The sequence below is a fragment of the Aphelocoma coerulescens genome, chromosome 2 (assembly GCF_041296385.1).
Source record: "Aphelocoma coerulescens isolate FSJ_1873_10779 chromosome 2, UR_Acoe_1.0, whole genome shotgun sequence".
In the NCBI taxonomy this organism is placed as follows: Eukaryota; Metazoa; Chordata; class Aves; order Passeriformes; family Corvidae; genus Aphelocoma; species Aphelocoma coerulescens.
This window is the reverse complement of record NC_091015.1, coordinates 71,865,802-71,875,285: the sequence shown is the minus strand read 5'-3', so window position 1 is coordinate 71,875,285 and position 9,484 is coordinate 71,865,802.

The window sequence follows — 9,484 nt, the reverse complement described above, 5'->3', positions numbered from 1 at the left end:
GATCCTATGCCCTGGCAGGTGACAACAGAGCTCCCATTGCCTTCAGTGGATTTACCAGGAGAGTAGAAAAGAGATGCCAAAGATTTTAGGTCTATATTTTGATTTTATGATGTCTTTCAATGGATGATGAGGCTGAAAATGCTGCAGTGTTCACTGTAGCTTAGTCTAGGCTATAGGTTCACCTGTCCCCTGTGCTCTCTCACACCGTAAGTGCTCAAACTGCTCTGGCGAAAATATCTCTCCTTTCCCACACACATTGAATGCTTCTCCCAATTCTGCCTTGAGCAAACCCTTTGAGGTGATCCCTATTTCCCTGAGGGAGCAGAAGATGGGACGGGAGACTGGCAGCCTGATGGCTGCTGCTTTGACGGAGTTGGGGGAGCTGTGTGTCTGCCTGGCAGAGACTGCATTGCCAGCAGCCACCACCCTTCATCTCTGTGCTGGGTTGCGAGTGAATGTAGCTGAGCCATCTGGGTGGCACCTGCTTCTTGAGCAGCTTTCCGTGGGCTCCCCTGGGAAAAGAGAGCAGGCCAGGTGGAAGTGCTTTACTGGCCAGATCTGGCACATCGGCCGCCAGTCAATGCTGATGTGTAAGAATGGCTGTCCTGCTTAGACCAGAGGGCCCCACAGAGCAGTGTCCTCTCTCTGGATGCAGCTGAGGACAGATGTGTCATGAAGGGTACAAGAACAGGCAAGAGTATAGCTGTTCCCCCTGCCTCCCACGGCTCAGGCATGTCCTGCAACCTCAACCATGCCTCTGTGCTTGGAAGCTTTTTGTTAACTTTTCTCCTGTTATCTTGTCTAATCACTTCTTGGAGCTCTTCAAGCCTTTGGCGACTGCAACCTCCTGTGGTAATGAATTTCCATGGAGTAACGGGTTAAAAAAAGGTACTTCCTCTTTTTTTTTTTTTTAAACCTACCACCTGCTAATTTCATTTGAGTCTCCTAGCTCTGGTGTTGTGACAGGTTCAATCCCTCTGCACCTTCTCTGTGGTGTTCTTGATTACACAGACCTCTGCATAGGTCTCTTCTGATTAATAACTCTTCCTTTTAGGAAAGCTGTCCCTTACCAGGTGCTACAGGCTTTTCAAATGATTTTAGACTCACTGATACAGAAAACGATTGATGCTTTAAATATCCATCAGGTGTTGCAATATGTCTCCTAAATACTATCTTTTTTCTCTTTCAATTTAATCTCTTTGAATTCCAGGTGACATCAGTTGCAGCTCTGTTCCTGTCTTGAACTTACTGTTGGCAGATTACAAATATGTAACAATAACACAGAATATTTTACAGATATGAAACAATATGAACATCTATGTGATCTGACACTATGGTATTAATTTCTCTTACATTTAGCTGATCCTGGGTCACAATAACTATCAATTAACATGACAAAAATAATGTTTTTTCATGTTTGTAATATGTGAAATAGCTTTAAAGATGAACATGCAGAGAGCTGCGATTACATGCAGTATCTGCTGCAAGGGAACAGTCTAAGTGTCTTCTGTGTTTTAAATCAATAAAATATACAGGCCTGCAAGCGACAGGGAGAGCTAGACTTGATAAATTACTGGTTATGAAAGGTGAATAAAAATACAAGGACCTACAGAACTGTAGCAGAGGCTTGCTTGGAGGGGGAAGGGAGCTGAGCCTTTGACTGGCTCCTTCTCTTCTGCTTGAAACTGCTGCTCAGTCCCTAAAGTTGCCAGCTCGTCTGTTTGATGGCTTGGCAGGGCTCTGCCGGGAAATGTGCAAATTGCAGCTTGTGGGAACAGGGGAAAAACACAGAAACAAGACTAATGTGGAAGAAGAGCATCTAACCTCACAAAATCAGTTTTTAACCTGGAACTGCCAGGCCTGGTTAAGGAGAAGGATTGGTTTCTTGTAACTTTAATCACATTTGAAGTAGTTAGCCTATTAAGCCTTGTTTATCCCATGATTCTATTAGCAGCTTTGATCCACGTCTGCAGCTTTTCCCCACATTAGGGGATGTATAATGTGTGGCTGCACAAAAAGAAGTGGAAGGAAACACTTTACCCATCACTGCAGTGAAATAGCTGCCTTGTGTATGGTTCAGGGAGGCTGATGAAGCACTGCCCTACCCTGAGCATACATTCCCCTGGGAAAATGACAGCAATCTCTGGGAAAGAGGATCGACAGAGGAAGTAAACACTGCTTGGCTGAGTACGGCAGTCACACCTCTTAAATAACCATCCTGGAAGAACAAATCTCTATAAGCCAGTGGTCAGGGAAAGCAGTAGTATTCCGGGTTTGGTTGGGCCAGGAATATTGCAAGAACAGGAATATATGAGATATTTTGATACTTCTGCTGTCGCTTTCAGTCAAAGCCTGGCAGGGCAGAGGTATGGGAATCTGCAAAGAAAACCCAGACTGAACTTTTGATCTAAAAAAAAAAAAAAATCATGTCACTTTCTTAATCCAAACCCACAGGCTTCAACTTTATGAGGACACTCATGTTTTCCTTTTTTCTGTGGTTAGACACCCATGGTAGAATTGAAGGGTTATGCTTATGCTAGACAAGCTACAATTTAATACCCATTAAATACTCTTTAGATGGTTGAAAAAAGTGCTCTGGATTAAAATTGTTTTGTTTCATGGTGAATATATTTATTTTCATTTTTCATTCAATCACTCAACAGTCTAAAGTCTTTTACAGCTATGCAAATGACTGTTTTGCTGTTCCCCTCGAAGTTTTGCCGGAGCCAGGCAATTTAACTGCCAACCATTCCTCCTGTTTAAGGCAAGTACTGCGATAGATGCACGGGTCTGCAGTAGATACAGTTCCTTTACCAGTCTGCTCTAACTTGCAGATCAGATTCCGTTTTGCCAGCTTGAACAGCCCTTTGACACTGGAGCTCAAGAACAGGGTTTTGTGGGGCAAGAGCTGTGGCAGAACCAGGATTCTCTTTCATGTGTCCTTCTGACAAAGAGCTAATGTACAATTTCATAGTTAATGAAGAAACATTTCACTATTGGACTTCAAATTGGGTAGGATCTGATTCTGACACCCAGGAGTCTACAGTTCTGTTTCTCAGTTACCTCATTTGTGATGCGGGTGAATTATACTTATCACACAAAGGTGCACAGTCTTTACTAATAAAAGCCCTTCCCAACCCAAGGCTGCTACTCTCCCTCTTGGGTTCTGTTCCATCCACAGCTCTTCCATGATGTTGTGAGTCTGCTGACAAGAGAAATCAAGTCTTATGTCTTGGGAAGTGCTGCACAGTACTGTCTACCTCTTCTGTCAACAATTCAAGAATAACATTAAAGCTCTAGGCATTCATCTCTCTGTTGTCCTTCAGGTCTTTGTCTTGCTTACTCATTGCTATCCTTTTTGTCCTTGTGCCATTCCCATGATTTTTCTGTTTTTTATCTCCAGCAGCCAGTGTTTCTTGTTTTCTGGATTTTTTTGTTGTTGGGTTTTTTTGGGGGGGTGGTGGTGGTGGTTTTTTGTTGTAGTTGTTTCTTTATTTATTTAATTACTCCTGAACTCTAGATTCACATGTGACATTACAAGCCTGGGAGCTAACACTTGAAAATGACAAAGAAAAGCTGGATCCATGAGACCAGAGTTATGTTATGAAATCAGAATACAGATAGAAAGTATACTTCATATAACTCTTGCCTTAAAGCAAGAACTAACCCGAAGTAGACCCTTCAACTCCAGCAGATGTTAATTTGTTCTTAAAAGGCTCTACTGAGCCTACTCCACTTTCACAGAATTCCCGTGTGGTCCACCCCTCCCTGCACTCATGACTGGAATTTTTTGGTCGTTCATACAAAAAAAATCATGCTTCATTTTAGTCAACTTGAACAACTGATCACCATCTGCTTTACAATACTTCTTTTCTACATCTATAATGATCTTCCATCTGCTGTACTCCTACCTAGATCATGTCTGTATTCAAAAGATGTTGTAGAGAATATTCATGTAGTTTTCCTTTTAAAAACAGCATTATAAAAAATCTTTAGCATGGAGCTACCACTGTGTGTGTCAGTGAGGGTGTGTAGGTGGTGGCAGTGGCCATCAAAGTGTCTAATATTTGGAGAGATTCTGTGTATGTATTTATCTCTGAGGGCCCAACAGAAAAATAATTTTTTGAATAATGTTTCTTTGTAAAAAACTTATTCAAACAAGTAATTGTCTTGGTCTGACTATGGTAGATGTTTAATCTCATGAATGATTTTGCCCCTGTGTTCTGTCAGAATTGGTCAATTTTGCTATGGCTGTGTTACTTGACTTGCAACACCCCACCTTCAGAAAATAAGTCTACTGTCATAAAGCTGATGACATGCTCATACTAACTGATTGTAAAAGTTCTCATCACATTGTTTTGGGAATATACCTGGATTGTCCTGCACTTGTGTAGGTGTAGAAGGTTGGATTAGAGACACTCAAGGTCTCTTCCAGCCCAAACAAATCTGATCTTGTGATCCTGCTACTCTCAGATATGAAATCAGGACACAGACAAACAAGACATAGAAGCAAACAAAGTCTTCTGGCAAGCTTAGTAAACACCTCCCAGGTTAGAACTCTTCACTCCTAGCACTCATTTTCTTCTGTGGAATTGGTCAGAACAGCAGTCGACTACAGTTTTTTTCCCCAAACACAAATCTGACTGATACTCATGACATTTTTCTTAAAATAACATTTTATTTGGCTCAAATCCCTAAAATAAGTCCTTGTTTCTGCTTGGGTGTTCTTGGCTTCTGGTATTCTTGGGCTTTCTCAGAAGCAGAACCGATCATCTGCCTTTCTGCCTAAGTTTCTGGTACTCTCAGAGTTTACATTTCCAGTTTTTCTGTAAGTGAAAAGGTATAGGAACTGAAGTGCAACCATTTGCTATATCCTAACAGACACAACTGTGTTTATTGGTGGAGAGGTGGGGGTCTGGAGGAGCTGAGAGGACCATTCACTATGTTCTGTCTCCCTTCACTATGATTTGCTGTATGTGTCATTGGTTTCAGGGATGGGGCATCAGCAAATGAAGACAACTTGCAGGGCAAATATTGGAAATAGCTTAACAAGGAAATTCTTTCACTTGGTGCAGGTTTTGCTTCATATTTTCCATTCACTACCTGATCTCTCAAAAGGCTGATTGCTGCTGAACACCTCTCTTGTTGGCTTGCGAGCTCCTTCACCAGTGATACCCTTACCAGCAGGGCAGCTGGATGCCTTCTCACTCCCAAAGGATTCAGGCAGACATGCTTCCAGTTAGATTGCACCATTTTGTAGAGGGCACCAAGCAGAACCATGTTACCAAGCCTCTGTTTCAGCGCAGTGGTAAAAGCTTCTGGACTCTATTTTGCTCAACTTGGTTCTACTTCAAAAAGCTGAATTGTGTCTGTGTGTGCACATGCAAGCATAGAAAACTTATTCTGTAACCACTCTGTGCTGGATGCAAATATTTGTCATTCTGTTTTTTGTATATGTGGGCCAGTTGGCAAGTTTGTCACAGCAATTTAACAATCAAAAGTGGCAATGCCTAAACATTGGTCTGTTTTCAGAAGTATACTTAAAATGAATGTATCTTCCAGGGCCAGGTGCTGACTCCCCTAAGGAGTACTCAAGCAGTTCTTTACTCCTCTTGCAAGTCTGTTTTAGGCAATGGTAGAATTGTTTAAAGAGTAAGAGCTGACTCATTGTGAGTAAAGGCATCAGCATCTGTCCTCAAGTGAGCCATAAATAGAGGTAAAAGATAATGTATCAGCTGGTATGTTCCTGATGCGTATATGCTTGTTTATATTTTTTTAAGAAGAAAATTATGTTACAGATGTTATTTTAACTGTTATTTTTTATTTTTCCTCAGTATTAAAAAGAAGCTTTGTCTATAGTGCACAGGAAAAATGCCTCAGGTTTGTTAGATTTGAAATCTGAAAGATCGATTTTTCACTTTTGTGATAGAAAACTGCCTTCTGCAACACAGAATCTGAGGCTTGGGGTATGACTTTCCTTAAAGTCTAACCAAAATCTCCCACTGCAGCTTCGGCTTATTAATTCTGCAACTGCATCCCTTCCTCCTCCTCAGCAATTCTTTCCTCTCCATGTGAAAGCCATGAATTGTTCTGGATGATGACAAAGTGGAATAAAGAGGTATGTTTGCCAAATATTAGGCTGAATGTTTCCCTTCAATTAATAGTTTAAACTTTATGGAGAACAGGAGAACCCTGAAGTCCTGCAGCCTGTAGCTTTCTGTTGTTAGCAACACTGAGTGAAACTTATTTTCTGATCTGTCCACAGTCTGAAATGTAATCCTTTAAATGTATGAAATTTTTCTTCTGTCTTGCTTTAGAAGTGTAGCTTTCGTTACAAATCTCATCCACCGTTCAATTAAGTGGCCTCTGTTTAAGGTGTATGTGCAAGACAAAAGATTAATTTTCTAATGGATTATGGAAAATCTTCACAGAAAGCTTCTCCCGTGTTTACAAAAGAATGTAATAGGCAGGACGAAACCTGTTAGCTCACACTTATTTCAGTTGAGATTTGTTCACTTTCAAACAGCTTTTTACAGCATACTGTCGCACTCCAGCAAGGAGAAAATTTCTCAGTGTGATTCAGTGAGACTTCTCACTCATTTAACTGTCAGCACATGAGAATTCCTGTCTCGTGAACAGAGGTAACAGGAAGGTGCTGTTTGTGAGTCCTCTCAGCTTTGTGAGCTTTTCTACACCCAGTGAATGTCAGAGAAAGTTCTTTTCCAAGAGAAAGAGTCTCTGCTCTGAGCCAGCAGGACCCTCTCTATTTTCATCAGTGAAGACAAACACTGTAAAATAAGTAAAGTAAGTAAAATAAGTACTTTTGTAAGAAAACATCCTCACAGTAGTGAAGGTCTGTAGCAGGCTGAGGTCAGAAAAAAGATGGATGATTTTGCTTTTGTTAGTCTTGCATATTCTCTGCTATCAATGAATGATGTCTTTTGAGTAAAATGTGCTCAACCCTTTAAGCGTGCTCTTAAGTATTTAACAAGAAAGAAAATATTTACCTATATAGCCCCTATTGTGTCTGGAAGAATTGGGTTTGGGTCCAATTCACCAGCCAAAGGACCAAGCAATGAAATAAAAATTTAGTCTAGGATAATAACATACATAACATGATATAAAGTACTACAGAAGTCTGTTCAATAATGAAAATAATAAAAGAAAGCATAAAAGAGAAGGCAAAAGCAGGCTAGTTTTACAGAGCAATTCAACCAAAGGCCAGGAAGCCTTTTATGGCTCTGTCATGGTTCAACACTGGCCCAACGCCAGGCACCCATGAGAGCCGCTCATTCACCTTCCCCTGCCACAGCTGGGCAGGGGAGGGAAAAGGAAAAAAATTAATGAATGCTCCATGAGTGAGATAAGGACGGGGAGAGACACTTCAAGGGTGAAACAGGCTCAACTTAAGTTGTGAAGTGAAATTATTGCTAACAGAATCAGAGGAGGATAATGAGATGTAAAATAAGCCCTTAGAACACCTTCCACCCTCAGCCCCTCCCTCCTTCCCACCGACAGCGCAGGGAGACAGGGCATGGGGCTTTGGTCAGTCTGTCACTGAGATTTCCTTCCACTGCTCCAGGAGAGGAGTCTTCTCCTGTGAGGCCGTGGGGTCCCTTCCACGGGGGACAGTTCTCTGTGAACTTCCCCAGTGTGGATCCACTCCCACGAGCAGCAGCTCCACCGCCCCTGCTGCAGCGTGAGCCCCTCCCACGGGCACACAGCCCTCCCAAAACTGCTGCACCTCATTCCACGGAGTGCAGTCCTCCAAGGACAGGCTGCTCCAGCCTGGAAGCAAGGGCCCCCTCTCTCCACCAGGTCTTCCACTGGAACACAGCCTCCTCCAGGCATCCACCCACTCCGGCACGGGCACCTCCCCCACGGGCTGTGGGTGGATCTCTGCATCCCCTGTGGATCCCCGTGGGCTGCTGGGGCACAGCGGCTTCACCATGGTCTGCACCACAGCCTGCAGAGGCATCTTGGCTCCGGCTCCTGGAACACCTCCTCCCCCTCCTTCTCCACTGACCTTGGTGTCACCATGTTGTTTTCCTCACATGTTCTCACCTCCCCCTCTTCTCTGACTAGAATCCAAAACCTTGTGACTTTGTTTTGATTTTCTTCTTAAATATGTCATCACAGAGGCATTACAAACCTCCCTTATTGGCACAGTTTTGGCCAGCAGCACGTCCACCTTCAGAGCCATCAGCCATTGGCTCTGCTGGACATGGTGGAAGCTTCCAGCAGCTTCCTCACAGGAGCCATCTTTGTGGCCCCCATGTTACCCAAAACCAGGCCGTGCCAAACTAATACATTGGCTCCTAGCATCTCTATTAAATATCCTCCACCTTATTGGAAACTCAGAAATGTGGCCTGTGTTACCCAAACAGCAAAATATCCCACTGCGGCTGTGGCCTGCAGCAGATGGTTTTACTGCAGAGCTCTTACTAAACAAAGTCAAGCTCAGGAGTTTGTGCAGACAACAGTTTTGTCAGTAAGGATCTGTGCTGGTTTTGGCTGGGGTAGGGTTAGCTTTCTTCACAGTGGCTGGTATGGGGCTGTGTTTCAGATTTGTGCTGAATAAAGTGTTGAAATTATAGAGATATTTTTGTTATTGCTGAGCAGGGCTTGCACAGAGCCAAGGCCTTTTCTGCTTTTCATACTGCCACGGTGTTGAGGAGGCTGGGGGTGCTTGGGATGTTGGGAGGAAACACAACCAGGACAGGTGACCCAACTGACCAAAGGGATAGTCTAGACCATTTGACACCATGCTCAGTATATAAAGTGGGAAGGAAAGAAAGAGGAAGGGGAGGATGTTTGGAGTGATGGCATTTGTCACATTGACATGTGACGGGGCCCTGCTCTCCTGGAGATGGCTGAACACCTGCCCACCCATGGAAAGCAGTAAATTAATTCTTCAGTTTTGCTTTGCTTGTGTGCATGGCTTTTGTCTTCCCTGTAAACTGCCTGTATCTCAACCCATGAATTTGAGTTCTTTCCCCCAATCCCACTGGTAGGGGAGTGAGTGAGCGGGTGTGTGGGGCTTGGCTGCTGGCCGGGGTGAAATCACAAGACCATCTCAGGATTGCAGGCACTCTAAGCTGGGGAAGCGTGTACGAAAGTTCAAAGAGTTTGGGAAAGGGTCCTCACCTGCCATCCACTGCTTAAAGGTTGGACCTCACTTCCTCACAGATGACAACTGCAGTTTGGAATAGCTCTTGGTTCTACTCTTGCCCCTTTTCTCGCCTTTCTGCTATATACAAAGAAATGCAAATGTGTTCCTGAACTCTATGCTGATCTGACAGAGAAGCAAGTCTATGTGCTTTCTTCTCTCATCCTACTGTTTCCATACTGAACTGGTCAGGATTTAGTCAGTGGCAAGACCTGTCAAGGAGTGGCTGGATCCAACTCTTTTCTTCCTTTCACCAGTCAACTGGTTGTCTATGCTTCCTATTTCAGTGAGAACTGTGATCATGTTGGTGTTTTT